The following is a 15,043-nucleotide window of genomic DNA, read 5'->3' as shown; positions in this document are numbered from 1 at the left end:
TATATGGATATATGTAAAATGGGCAAGTCCCATAATAAATAAATAAATAAATAAAATAAAATAAAAAACAAAAACAAAAACAAAAATAAAAACAAAACAAAACAAAAATAAAAAAAAAACAAAACAAAACAAAACATAAAAACGTAATTACCTACAAGTGCCATATATATTTTACCATGAAAAAAATAAACCATATTATAATGTCAATGATTTAAATGAGTCTCCATCTCAACAAAGCCTACAATTTATTTGTATCATAGAAAAGGAAATTCATTGATAAACTACAAGGGGGAGGAGGGGAAGTTAGAAGCTGATTATAGATCCATTCATTTCTAATGTTGGTAACTAACCGATGCGCCACCACCACTTGATCATGATATTGTTTCACCAGATTAAAATTTACAAAATATCTACTCAAACATTTCAAATTCAAAAAAAAAATATATATATAAAATATAAAATAAAAAAAATCTCCTATGGCTAGGGACTTTGATCCTCATTAAAATGATTCACCACCTTCACAGAGTTAGTCTAGATGACGACGCCTATGGCTCCTAATTACCATGCCAGCAACAAAACCTACAATTATGTTTAAATTCATAAAATGACAAAAAATAAACAATTCATAGAAACATGTGTCCCCATCAACTTGTTTCATCTTATCAGCAATATTTTTTCTAACTTGTTCCAGGCACATTATTTTCTACTTTAATGAAACAGGGAATCCAAAAAGAAAAACCATATAGCTTTCTCAAAGTCCAAACCTTTTCGCCAAACAAGCCAACCAATATCTTTTTTCATTAGACAAAGCATAATGATTAGGGAAAAAAAAAGAACAAATTAAACAAATGAAGCCAAGACCTTGCAGTTTTATCCATATATTTTTTCAATTCATCAAAGAAGAAAAGAAAAATCTGAGAACATTATCAAATCCATTTTATTGCAGTACTAAAAAAATAATTACGAATGTATAGTATTAAAAAACAGGAATAAACAAGTGAAGGCCTCACTGATCTCATTAAACATTTTGAAGTCATCGGAGAATAACAAACTCACAGATGTTCAATAGAAAATCAGATTACCTTCTTGGATTCATTGCATGTAAAAATATTGAGAAACAAACTTCATACAGCCCCGTTACCCCAAGCTATTAGTGCAATGTAGAAATGAACTTGGCCATTTCTTTGTATCTAGAACCGTGTAATTAATGTTTGTTGTATAGTTAGTCATTTTTTACTTTTGTATTAATAGAAAGAGAGGAAGTGAAGCATCCTTATCTCCTCCCATAATTCTCTCTCTCTCTCTCTCTCTCTCTCTCTCTATATATATATATATATCATAAGACTTTTTTTAAAATTATACATTTTCCTTATCAGCACAAAAGTTTCAAATGAATGTGGTGCCCAGCCTCCTCAATGCCAACTAGCCAAAATTGCCAAGCCCGAGCCTCCAGTTTGGACATCTCAAGGTCGAGCATTCAACTTTGGCATTTAGAGGTCGAGCCTGCAGCTTGGGCATCTCAAGGCTGAGCCTCTAGCTCAGACCGTGGCACCTTTGGCCACCCCTGACAGTCAAGGCGTGATCTAGAAAATTTTACACCGCCATCTCATTGGATCCTTAACTGATATCCCTTGCTGCGCAAGGAAACCAATTTGTTGGGAGATTTGCTCAACTAAAGTCCATATCTAGACTAGGCGCATAAAATTAGGGAGAATTTCCTATTAAAACTCTACCTCTCTATCAAAACCAAACATCCTTGGAATCTCCTACTAGGGCAAGGAATTAGTTTCCTTGTTGAACACTTACCAAAATACCGGACTCCCCATAAACAAACCCCAACCCACTGCTTATAAATACCAAGGTAAGCCTCCAAAGAAGGGATCGATTCTTTTGACTTGGAATTATCTGTTGCAAATCTTTTAATTTAGGCATCGGAGAGCCCACCAAATCAACCCGACACTTTCTTGTTTATTCTTTTGTGCAGGTACAATGCGGAATCATTGTTTCAGCTTGGAAGTGCCTTAGTTAGATTTCACTGCATCAAGTGGTATACTTACTCTATGATTTACCCAAAAAAAAAAAAATGCTTACTCCATGGCCATTCTCTTGCATACATCTATTTATACAACACATATATTTGCATATGTATATCTAGGATAGGAAATGGCCAGTCCAAGCTCAACCAAAGCCTCTGCCCAAGCATCGTTTGCCCCATCCTCGGGCCTAGACATCCCAAGCTAAATCCAGCATGCTGGTTGAAAGCCTAGCCAAAGCTCTAGAATTTTAGGGCAAGTTTAAGCAAGATACTTACTTGTTGGGATGCATAGTCAATCTCCACCCACTGGCCTGTAGTTATTTATTCTTGTTTTGGGTTGGAGATCATGATTGGTATTTATTTAAGTGAGCATGTTCCTATGTATGTGTGTTAGAGATAGTCCTTATCCATAATGTAAAGTACAGTGCTCCCTACCAGTTGATTGATGTAGTAGGACTTTTTAAGGTTGTAATTATTTTTTGATAGAGTAATTAAATTTTTGAAGAAGCCTTGTAAAGGGAAAGCGTCTTGCACTGCATATCATATGCTTACACGACCTCAACATGTCAGTTATTTGTGTGGCATAATTTTTTGAATTGTAGATACTTTATTCTCCTTATATTTGTTCAAAATCGATTAAAATTATATCCCTGGCCCACACTTGTGAGATTTGATTATAAGCCTAGCAAAATTTGTTGTCTCACCATGTGTAAGGAACCATTAATTTTAATCAAGGTTTCTAGTATAAATCTTGATGTGTATCCAATATTTACTTGCATATTATTATGTGTAGTGATATGATAACTAATCATGTTGTTGTGGACCTTATCAAGGGTGACAAATTAGCTGAATCCAACTATTACATGTGGCATCAAATGATGCTATATATTTGCTTGATAAGTAAAATTACTTTAAGTATTTGACCACTATTATGGACAAATCCATGAAGGGCACTACTGCTTAGCACCATGATATAGAAGCCTATAATCAGTGAGTGAAAAAGGATCATGTGCCCACTTTATTATGTTAACCGTTATACACGATGACCTGATTGGTGATTATGAGAAATACACCATGGCTAAGTCCATGTGGGACCAATTGAAAATTGACTTCGGAGATACATCTACTACAAAGTTAAGGGGTATGACCTTGAAGTTTGAGATGTAAAAGATGGGCCCTAAGCACAATATATTAGAACACCTTAAGATGATCAAGGACATGATTTGAAAGCTAAAAGATGTTGAAACCACCCTTACTGATGAGAAGCATATTCAAGTTGTCATCAGGACACTACCCGGTTTTGAATTCCCACAAAGCTTGTTCTCACACATAATAATGGCATTAAAAATTTGCTGACGTTGCACAACCTGTGAAACTTGAGGTAAAGCGCTAAGAGGAGAACCGTGTTACTAACCTGATTGCTTAGGGAGGCAATCGTAAGTCTAAGCACAAAAGTCGGGTAACCCAAGAAATCAAGATAGGGCTCAACACCAGGCACTAAAAGAGAGCAATTCTGCTAAGTGTAAAAGATGCAAGTGTGATGGAAAGAAGGATTGTCCAAGGTCAAATGCTACAACTGTCTAAATATTGAGCACTTCTTTCATGATTACATTGAGTCGAAGAGGGTACAATTTTCTCCCAATCGCTCTGTACATTTGTTTTGACCCATGTTTTGGTTGTCCATACACAGTCTGATTAGATTATGGATAAATTAGCGATAAAACACATAGCATGAGATCGAGGGAATTTTGTAGATTATTGTAAAGTTTTGGCTAGATCCCAAAACTTATTCATGGGGAAGGACACTAGTGAGGCAGTTCGAGGAGTTAGTATTTATCAGCTCAAAATACATACAGGGTGTACCTTACCTCTTCGCTATGTGCTTTATGCATCAAATATTCAGCATAATCTATTTTCTTTCTAGATTATTATTTTTAGGATATTCTTTCCATATTGACGGCTGTTCTTTAGAGTTTAATTTGAGTGAGACTATTGCTAGACGTGGATCCTTAATTGATAGATTTTTAAAATTAGATTTAATTGATTCTGCTTCATCTATTTCTTATGTAGTTAATACATGTGATAGTTCTGAATCTATCATATGGTATGGTAGACTGGGACACATAGAGCGAGACATGATGGCTAGGTTAGATAGAGAAGACCTTTTAGGCTCATTTGCTAAAGTTGACCTCCCTATGTGTGAGTCATGCCTAACTAGTAAGGCTCGTGGAGAGTCTGTGGGAAAGTCAGTCTAAGCTACTCAGCCTTTAGAACTTCTCTACTCAAATAATTATGGACCTATGAATGTAAAGGCATGTCATAACACCTCTTATTTTCTCACAGTCATTGATGATTATTTACGATCTGATTATGTGTATCTGATCGCTCACCACTGTGAGGAATTAGATTGCTCCAAATGCTTCGTGGCAGAGGTTGAGAATCAGTTAAGTAAGAGCTTAAAAATTCTTCACACTAACCAAGGACACGAATATCTATCTAACCAGTTGAAAGAACTATGTGGGAAGAAGGAGAATTGCATGCAATTGATCATTCATTATACTCCACATCAAAATAGCATAACGGAGAGGAGGAATAGGACACTCCTAGATATGGTTAGGTCGATGATGGTGCAAGCTAACTTCCTAATATCTTTCTATAGTGATACTCTTTTGCCTAAATCCTTAATCAGGTGCCTTCACAATCAGTTCTTTTGACCCCTTATGAGTTATGAAAGGGAGCAAACCCTAACTTAGGGCATATACGACCATGCAGATCAGCACGTTATGTTCACATCACCTCCAGTAAGTTTGGAAAGCTTAATCTAAGAGCTAATAAACACTTCTTTATAAGATATTCCGATAGGTCGAAGGGTTATGTTGTGTACGGTGTACACCCTAATGGAGGATGAACGAGATAGAGTCACGCAATGTTGACTTTATTGAGACATAATTTCTTAGTGTTAGTGATGCCAATAGGGATCTCAACCTCTTTGAGATAGAGGATGAGAAAAACATCTCACCTACTCTTGGCGAGGGTGGGGAATTAAATCATCCTATAATCATCAGAAAAAGTGAGAATAAACATCAGCCTAATGGGACTATGTTAGGATTTTTATGTGGGCTTAACTGATATCGATTGATCCATTGGACCCAAGCAATTATAGACCCACTCTGATTAGGAAACTCTTAACTCTTTCCATTATGAGAGTAGAATAGGGTTTTAGGGATTCTATTATAAATAGAATACTGATGGTCCCTGCAGCTATCACTTAATGCCTTATTGGTTTTGGGAGTACTACTTTCTCACAAGAGCAAATGCATAAAAAGAGAGAAAACCTTAGAGTAAGAGGCTGTAGAAGATCTCAGTAGAAGGACTCCACTTGCGTAGTTCGTCATTGTCATCTTCATGGGAGTAATGTTTAATCATATGGGACAGAGGTTCATGATCTATGTTCATGGGGCTTCTAAATTTACACAAGTACTTCTCTATTCCCATTTATAGTTCATGTCATGGATGTTCCATTGATTATTATAGATATGGTAAATCTATATGGTTATGTATTTTAAGATCTATGAAGGGAGTACTTTATTGATTTTGGTTTAGGGACTATACTCATAGTTAAATATCTTTTATGATTTTTATATTCTAAATACTATAGGTTTATTTATATGTTTAATATGGTAAAGAATCTCCAACAATTGGTATCAGAGTCAAGCCTTATAGTGTTAGAATTAAGAAAAATCAAAGAAAAATTGATTTTGTATAAGGTTTGGGTCTCAAATCATAGAAATCATAATTTTACCATCACTTAAAGGTCCCGGATCAAAAAATTGTATTCACGAAAGTTGTAGAGGACGAGAAGACGATCGCAGTGGTATACCACACATTATTGAAAACCTCTGGACACGTCAACACACCCTGTCAGAAACTAGCTACCAGAGGAGAGAGAAAAAAATTTTATTAAAAAAAAAAAAACTACGATGGGCGAGTCATCGTCAGGTCAACTCGGTAGGATTTTCAAGTTAACTTGGAGGTACAATGGGTCAACCCTTGGCCAACCTTGTTTAACTCGGTCAAAGGTTGACCGGGTCATTGACCACCCGACCCAAAGACTCCGTCGGGTTTGACCCGGATTCCCAACCCGAAGACCAAAATTTTTACCCAGAACTAATATGTTCGAACCGGATTAGACCACTTGGCCGAACCAGTTGGTTTGGGCAAACCAGATTGATTTATATCCTTTTTTATTTTACAACTTCGAATGGCTCGTACAGGCAAGTGGTGAAGAATTTTTTCACCCTGATTTTTTATGTTGAGTCTAGTTTTTCGTGCTCCTCGTTTTAATATATTATGAGCCTAGTTTTTGTTAACTTTTATGGTCTGATTTGTATAAGTTACAAGTATGGGTGTTTTATGATTCTTTATGATTTTCCTATTAATTGGAAGAAATAAAAGAAAATCAACTCATATATTACTTGCATAGCAGAATATGAACTTATTTATTATTGGTAATAATAGTATATGCTTTTGTTTATGAATATATTTTTTTCATTCATGCTTAAACAATCTCACTTTTAGCTACCGGAATGAATTTGTAGATATTGCAGTAAGATTTGATGGAATCCACCAAAATGGTAAAGTTTAACCTTATTATAATATAATACAAATCAAAGGTCTTCTTTGTTTGAAAAGATAGAGAATAATGGTTGGTATCAAGGTTGCTAATATTCACCCAAAGGTGATATTATCAAAAAAAATTTAAAGTTAAAGTTAAAGTTAAAGCAAGTGAAAAATAGAATAGGAATTTCTCAACCTAGAAGATGATGTCCATCCAAAGATGACAGTATTTTTTTGAAAGTTAGAAGAAGTCTCGCAATAATAGCCAAAACTTGAGTGGACCAGTATGTTTTAGATCCAAAGGTCAAGAATGTAGTTCCCGTTGACACTCTTAAAGTACTTGATAATTGAGCATTGTAATGTTTATTTTGTTAATAGTTACATGCTTGTTTTTTTACATGTAAATTGATATTTAGTTCATATTTAAATAACCTACAAATTTAAGCTCCCAAATATAATTGTAAGCTATTGTAGTGGAATGGATGGAACCCACCAAAGTGGTAAAATCTAAGATTACTGCAATAGGTTTGCAACTCAAAAGTTTTGTCTTATTGTCAAAGACATAGAAAATTATTGGCAAGAATTAGGTAATGCTTGCCCAAAAGTGATATTATCAAAGATAAGCATAAATGCAAGTGTATTCTAGGCAGACCTTAACCTAGAAGTTGCTATTCATCTAAAAGTGACAGTAATTTTTGAAGTTGAAGAGCTCTCACGGTCATTTTAATTTTTTTTTTTAGTGGACCAGTGCATTCCAAACCCAAAGGTAGAGAATGTAGTTTGGTTGACACTCTGGTTATGTTTAATGGTTAGTGATGTAATATTGGTTTTAATTTTATTGATGTTACATACATTAATTAAATATTGAATGGATTATTCTTTCTTAAGTTGAACCATTAAACTAAATGTATTTAAAAGTGGCTTAAGAATATGGAGGTCTACATATGCCTCAAAGACCTAGTTTTCTATACTAGAAAAACTAAATCAATAGTTTGGTATTATGCTTTTAAAGTAAAGATTTTTACCCTAAAAGGTATTGGACAGTTGATCAATGGAAATAGGGTGGATGAGGGTTTCATGACTATGACCATATGTTATAGGTTTATTTAATATGCTATTTTTGTATTCCGATTGGATCAATTGGATTGGTTGGATTAGATTAGTGTCGGTTTTGATCAATCCAATACTAAGTTTTCAAACACTGTCATTGTTCTTTGAAAACCTATTTATGAACATTAATTGATAAATGTTTGTTTTTCCTTTGTTTTTGGGCTTATGTGAATAAGTTTATATGTATGTCACATTTAACGAATTGTATTCTCCAATAAATGGATTAATTTATGACTGGTCGAACCAAGTAGGAGGATATAAATATAGACCTTTAGTTGTTTTATATCGCTCGACCAGTGGGAGGATAAATTAGGTATACTAGGTTGCTAGTAGGAGGATGTTACTAGTAGAAGGTCAGTATACTAGGTTTCTAGTAGGAGAATAAATTTAGTGTACTATATTATTTTTCATGAAAAAGAACTATTTTGAGTTTTGCATTGATTTATTATTATCATGATATTAAAAAATTATTTATGGCTGAAATATATAATAAATTCATATTCATATCATTTTGTACTTGTATGTTTTGTTTGAAACACCATATGATGGATAAATATATTAGAATTAAACTGGGTGTGAGCTTTCGCACATTTTATGCTACATAGTATATTTCTAGAAAGCTATGAAAGGATTGGGTGGAATCCACTAAAGTGGCACATCATATTCTTTCATAGTTTTTTCAAGCACAGTAAAATTGGTAACATTTGCCCAAAAGTGTCTCACTCAAGTTAAAGAAAATACATGTATGGAAAAGACTATAACTTAGAGGTTTCTAAACCAATATGTGATAAAAGTAATTGTATTTTCACAGTAAATTTGGATTTACAAGATGACCAGTGCATTCTTAGCCCAAAGGATAAGAATGTAGTTACGATTGTGACTCTTTTGTGTTTTATCTACTAGATGTACATTTATTGTGTAGTTTATCTGTTAGATGTACATATTAAATTTTCTAGCTAAATTTGGTGTGTATGTTTCATAACTGAGATTTTTAGGGTTACTTGATCTAATTTTAGCTCTCAGGGAACCCAAATAGGTGTTATTGCTGATCAAAACACAACTGAAGGGAAATATGAACAATTTTGTTGCCCTATTAAGTTTATAATGACTTTGGAGTAATTTTAAATTGATTTTATCTTAAATTTCGTTCTCTGAATTATTTATGTATGTTTCATTTGTTTGTGTTGTCATTGGTTGTGTAAGAAACATATTAAAGTTTACACTTCTGTACATATATTTATCTCTAATGTGAAAAACATGATAGAAATGAGTGAAATACACCAAAGTGGTACATTCAGTTCAATTGTGTATTTCTCAAGGTAAATGTGACATTTGCCCAAAGGTGAAGTCATCCAAGTTTATCGACAAAGTGCTCAAGAGCCATGTTTTATGACATTAATGTTATTGAGGTTTTTGATATGCTTAGTTAGTAGGAGTTTTATGATCTCATTTAACTAAAGATATCATGATGGTAAAAGTCAAAGTTTAAAAGTTGTGCCTGCTAAGGTTTATTGGCAATGTTTAGCCAAAGTAATTGACGATAAGTCAAGGTAATTGACGATATTTCATTAGAATTTGTGATTTATGGCAATATTTAGCCTAAGTCCAAAGAAGTGGTGGTTTACCACAGGCAATTTGCTAAAGTTTGTGATTTATGGGGATATTTAACCTAAATCTATAGAAATGGCGGTTAGCCATGGCGGTATGCCAAAGTTTGTGATTTATGAGGGTATTTAACCTAAATCTATAAAATGGCAGTTAGCCATGGCGGTATGCTAAAGTAAGATATTAATTCAAGAAAATGACGGTTTGCCTAAGTGTTGATTAATATCAAAGTTTTCTACTTGTGAGGTTTTCAAAGTAGGTTGATCTTTGGATCAAGAAATGACCTATAAGGAAATGTTTATTTCATGTGATCACAGGTATGATATCAATTCTTATATATATATATATATATATATATGTTTCCAGGCTATTTCGATTGATAGTTTTCTATTGTTTGTAACATTAGATAGTTATATGCCGTATATTGAGGTGTATTTTCTACTATTGTTCAACAGTAGAGATTATTGATTGAATCAAAGTTTATTTGAGTGGTATTCAGTCTTGGGATTATTTGGCTATGTGTCAATAGAAAAACATCAGTATCAGTATAGCCCAAGTGGGAGATTATTAGAATTTTTATGTGGGCTTAACTGATACCGATTGATCCATTGGGCCCAAGCAATTATAGACCCACTCTGATTAGGAAACTCCTAGCTCTTTCTATTATGAGAGTGGAATAGGGTTTTAGGGATTCTATTATAAATAGAATACTGACGGTCCCTACAACCATCACTTAATGCTTTATTGGTTTTGGAAGAACGACTTTCTCACAAGAGTAAGTGCACAGAAAGAGAGGAAACACTAGAGTAAGAGGCTACAGAAGATCTCAGTAGAAGGACTCTACTTGCATAGTTCGTCATTGTCATCTTCATGGGAATAATGTTTAACCACATGGGACAGAGGTTTATGATCTATGTTCATGGGGCTTCTAAACTTACATAGGTACTTCACTATTCCCATTTATGGTTCCTGTCATGGATGTCCCATTGATTATTATAGATATGGTGAATCTATATGGTTATGTATTTTAAGATCTATGAAGGGAGTACTTTATTTTAAATCTATATTGTTCAATTGACAAGTATAATGCATGTCGTATGGCAAAGGGCGATACCCAAAGGAAGGGTGTAGACTATAATGAGACTTTTTCCTCCGTGGTAAGAATTGCCTCAATTTTCCTCATAGTAGCCATTATCGTAAAACTAAATTTAGAACTCTTTCAGATGGATGTTAAAATTACATTTCTACATGGAGAACTGGACGAGGAGATCTTTATGAATCAACTAGTGGTTTTAAGGTCAAAGGACAAGAGCACAAGTCTGCCATCTCAAAGTTCTATATATAGCCTTAAACAATCGCCTAGACAGTGGTACTTTATATTTTATCATGCTATTATCTCTATTGGATTTGGAATGATTGAAGAGAACCAATGTATATATGTGTAATGGTTCAAAAGAAATTTTCTTATTCTATCCTTGTAAGTTGACAACATTGTGTTGGTTGAAAATGACACGGAGATGATTGTCGCCACTAAAAAGCGATTGTCTTCTACTTTTGAGATGAAGGACATAGGTGATGCTAAATTTTTTGTTAAGAATTATGATTTTACAGAATCTCTCTAAGAATTTTCTTAGTTTGTCTTAAGAGACTTACATAAAAAAGATCTTTGAACGATTCCACATGAAACCCATTGACACTCCCATGGACAAGACGTGTACTTTGAGCTTTGACCAGTGTCCTAAGACTAGTGAGGAAAAGAATCAAATTTCTAAAGTATCCTATGCAGTAGCAATAGACAGTTTAATGTACACGATGATGTACACTTATTTAAATATATACTTTGTAGTTGGCATGGTTAGTCGTTACCAGAGTAACCCAGGACTAGGTCATTAGCAAGTAATGAAAAGATTCTACTGATACCTTCGTGGGACAACTGATCTCGTCTTCACCTATAATGGTTCGGATTTGAGATTGAGAGGCTACAATGATGTTGACTAGGCTAGTAGTATAAATGAAAATCTACTTCAAGATATGCTTTTATCCTAAGAGGTGGGGTTGTATCTTGGAGCAAAAAGAAGTAGACCTACATCGTGCTATCCACGATGGAGTCCGAGTACATTGCGTGCTCGGTGGTCATTCAAGAGGTTGTTTGGCTGAGGAGGTTCCTATGGTGCCTTAGTGTTACCACTAATTTAGAAGATGCGGTGCTTGTACACTGTGATGGTGTGACAACCTTGCATTTGCTAAGGACCCCAAGTTCCATAAGAAAGCCAAGCATATGGACATCAGATATCACTATATTCGAGACATGATTGTACAAGGGGAAATTGTCTTGAAGTATATCTCCATGAATAGCATGGTGGTTGATCCATTGACCAAGCTTATTGCTCAGGACTTTTTTCTTACTCATGTTAGGAATTTGGGACTTTGACGTGAATTATTTGTATTTTGAGTTTTGATATCACTCTTTGATTTATGTAAGAGAAATATTTCTTTTGAGTGATTTACATGTGTACACATTTTATTTTGTAAATATGCCATCAGGCTTGAATCGATCCAATCACATGGGTGATTCACCTTGGTGCTTGGAAACAACAAGCAAGATGAGTTAAAATCACCTTGGCGCTTAGATATAGTGAATGAAATGAACAGACAACTTTTAAGCAAAATGACACCTAAGTTAGACCTAAGATGAGACCTATCTATAGTTGAACACAAAGATTCCATATCTTAGTGTGTCTTATTTATAGCCGAGTGTGAGAATCCAGGTAGGCATCGTGGGGGCGATTAGGATGATTGACTCAAGTTAGACGCTTAATAGTGCCACTGAACATAGACTCGTATGGTGCTCCTTTAGTTTATGAGTGATTGTCCCACCTTAGTGGGAGTTTGCGCCATAGCATACATCTCATATTGTACGTGATTTGTTATGACCGTTGAGAGTGACTGAATAGATCCCTTCTTCGTCACTGTATAAGCCACTTGGATCACAATGAGTTGATCCTATGGATACCCTCTACCTGTGGTCATGTTATTAAGAGGATGCATAATGATGCTACTTTAACGTGCTTCTTATGATCATGGATGATGCGATCCAGCAGGACACGATTGGAAAAGCAATTGGGAATAGTCGAATTGGCATGCAAGTTTAAGAAAAACTATTCAGAGTTACAACCTCGTTTTGTGGTTCATTGCTTGGGCGACTTTTTGTATTAATGTTTCGACGTAGTCATGAGCACATTGCATATTTTTTAGGTCAGCACTACTCATCATGAGAGATTGAGAGTGCTAGATCTGGTGTAGTTGTATTATTTAGAATACCTAAGATTATTTTCGAGTGATGTGCTACATTGGTTAGATGGAAGCTTGATATAGCACTCCTACCTTCGTACTATCTCATTTGTTTGCACACTTTATTTCATTTATGATAAAACACCTATGGTAGAGAGATTTCTAGATAGGAAAATCAAGTATATCCGCTACGTGGGTGAGTGGGGAATGTTAATCAAACTAGGTCAGACTGGGTTGTGACTCGGTTCATTCGTGGGTCATCCATTTGGGGTAATCATTGATCCACTAGTATTAGGAACCCTAGCTAGCCAAATCTCTATAAATAAAAGGCTTGGCCAAAAGAAAGCAGGGTTTTTGAACCTAATCTCAAGATTTCTCTCTCTCTCTCTCTCTCTCTCTCTCTCTCTCTCTCTCTCTCCATATTCTTTTATGTCTCTCCCAATTAAGAGTGTATATCTCAAAGGATCTCCATTGCAATTCTTAGATCTGGAGGATTGAACTTTACCTCGCAAGATTGCCACAATCCTTTGTTCGTCGCTGTTTGTGCGGATTGACGCGTAGTGCAACATGATTCATTAAACTACAAGGAAAGCTTCATTAAGGTAATCCTTGATCCTCTATTTGCTTTCCGATTTATAGAAAGAAATCAACTCTAAATCAAAATCTATATCTTTAGTTTATTGAAATTCAATTTGTCAACCCAAACACCTTGGGGGCCTTGGTATTCATAATGTATCTACCCATGGTAAAGCTCTTCTTTTGGGACAAAACTTGGCGTTTTCTCTCACGCCATGATTTACTTTGGGTTGAAGATAATCAAAGCCAAGTATACCAAGAGCAAATCAATCCTTGACACCAACCTAACATGGAAATCTAGACCTTTGTTCTGGAACAGTCTCAAATCAACCTTTCCAATTATCCACAAATCAATATGTTGGAAGATTGATACTGGAGAATCTGTCAACATCTAGATAGACCCATGGATACCAGGGCTGGAAAATTTTAGAATCCCATCCTATACCCCACAACATACAACATACAGTCTTCTAATCGGTCCAAGACCTCATCATTATAGAGTCTGGAACCAAAAGTTTTTTGGCGAGAAACAATTTCCTAATGCAAGTTGTGGTGCGCAAAGCCCATGCTCACAGGACGCCTAACACCCTACCCCAATGAAAGGCCCAAAAGCTTCTCTATTGATGCTTCTGTATGTAATATGCACTTTCATTGGCCCATGTGCTGGTGTAGGACACATTGTGGGACCGTAGAAAACCCAAAAAAAAAAAAAAAAAAAAAAAATCAAAATTACATTATTACCCCATATTTAAAATCCATTTTCTAATTGATAAGATTTTTTTTTGGGTAATTTACAATGCCACCCCTTGGAGAATGCCAATATTAGAGGGACACCCCCTTTCTTTCATCAAATTCAACTCGGACCCCCTGCCATCAGTCTCTGTTAATTTATGTTGTGAAATGACACTTTAACCTTTATGAGTAAAATACTACTTCTTCTTTGTTAGGAGCAACCTGACCTTTTCTGAGGTTCTACTATTCGTCGTCGTCAATCTCTTCACGTTGCTGGCTACCTCTTTCTCTCTCTCAGTTTCGAGCCTTTTATTGATGATAGAATCCAACTTCTAATCGAACCACAAAATCGCCTTCTTCATCGGCCGACCAACGCCCGGGATATCAAGCCATGCCAGCATCAGAAAAAGATGGAGACCGTGAAAAGCAGTGGAGCTTCACCTTTGGATTCTCATTCTCCCTGTCTAAACCTTTATGGACAAATCGAAGAGGGCTGCACAATCACTAAATCCCCTACTCTCTGGCGATGGCCTGGACTCTTTCAAGGTTAGTTGCGAGGTGGAGCAAGGCAGTAGCAACGGTAATTTGGGCATCGGAAGAGGTTCCTTCCACCAAGAGTTTCAGGACCAGAGGGATGCCACCCTCCTCAATGATGATCTTCTCATTGCAATCGAAGCAGTCCACCTTCAAGAGCTTCAAGAGCTTCAAGAGCGGAGCATTATTTACCCATCGAGCTTGCCCTGTTTTGGCGGTGACAAATCCAGCCGATGTTTAGATCTCCCTAATCTGACTCTCTTTTCTTCTCAGATCTAGGAAACATGATTCTGAAATTGAGGTGGGCATGAACCCTCAATTTTTGAAATTAAGGTGAAACGTGATTCTAAAATTGAGGTGGGCATGAACCCTCACCTTACCCATTGAGGTGGGCATGAACCCATGGGGACGATGATCATTCTAAAATTTTTCCATGAAAACACCAAAACCTCCTCCAAATCTCCAACACCAAAATCCGCCGGTCAATCCAAAATTCCCATCCCCAATGTGATTATATTGTTGCTAATTTTATAAGAAAAAGAT

This window comes from Macadamia integrifolia, chromosome 9 (assembly GCF_013358625.1).
Source record: "Macadamia integrifolia cultivar HAES 741 chromosome 9, SCU_Mint_v3, whole genome shotgun sequence".
In the NCBI taxonomy this organism is placed as follows: domain Eukaryota; kingdom Viridiplantae; phylum Streptophyta; class Magnoliopsida; order Proteales; family Proteaceae; genus Macadamia; species Macadamia integrifolia.
Note: the sequence above shows the minus strand (reverse complement) of the source record.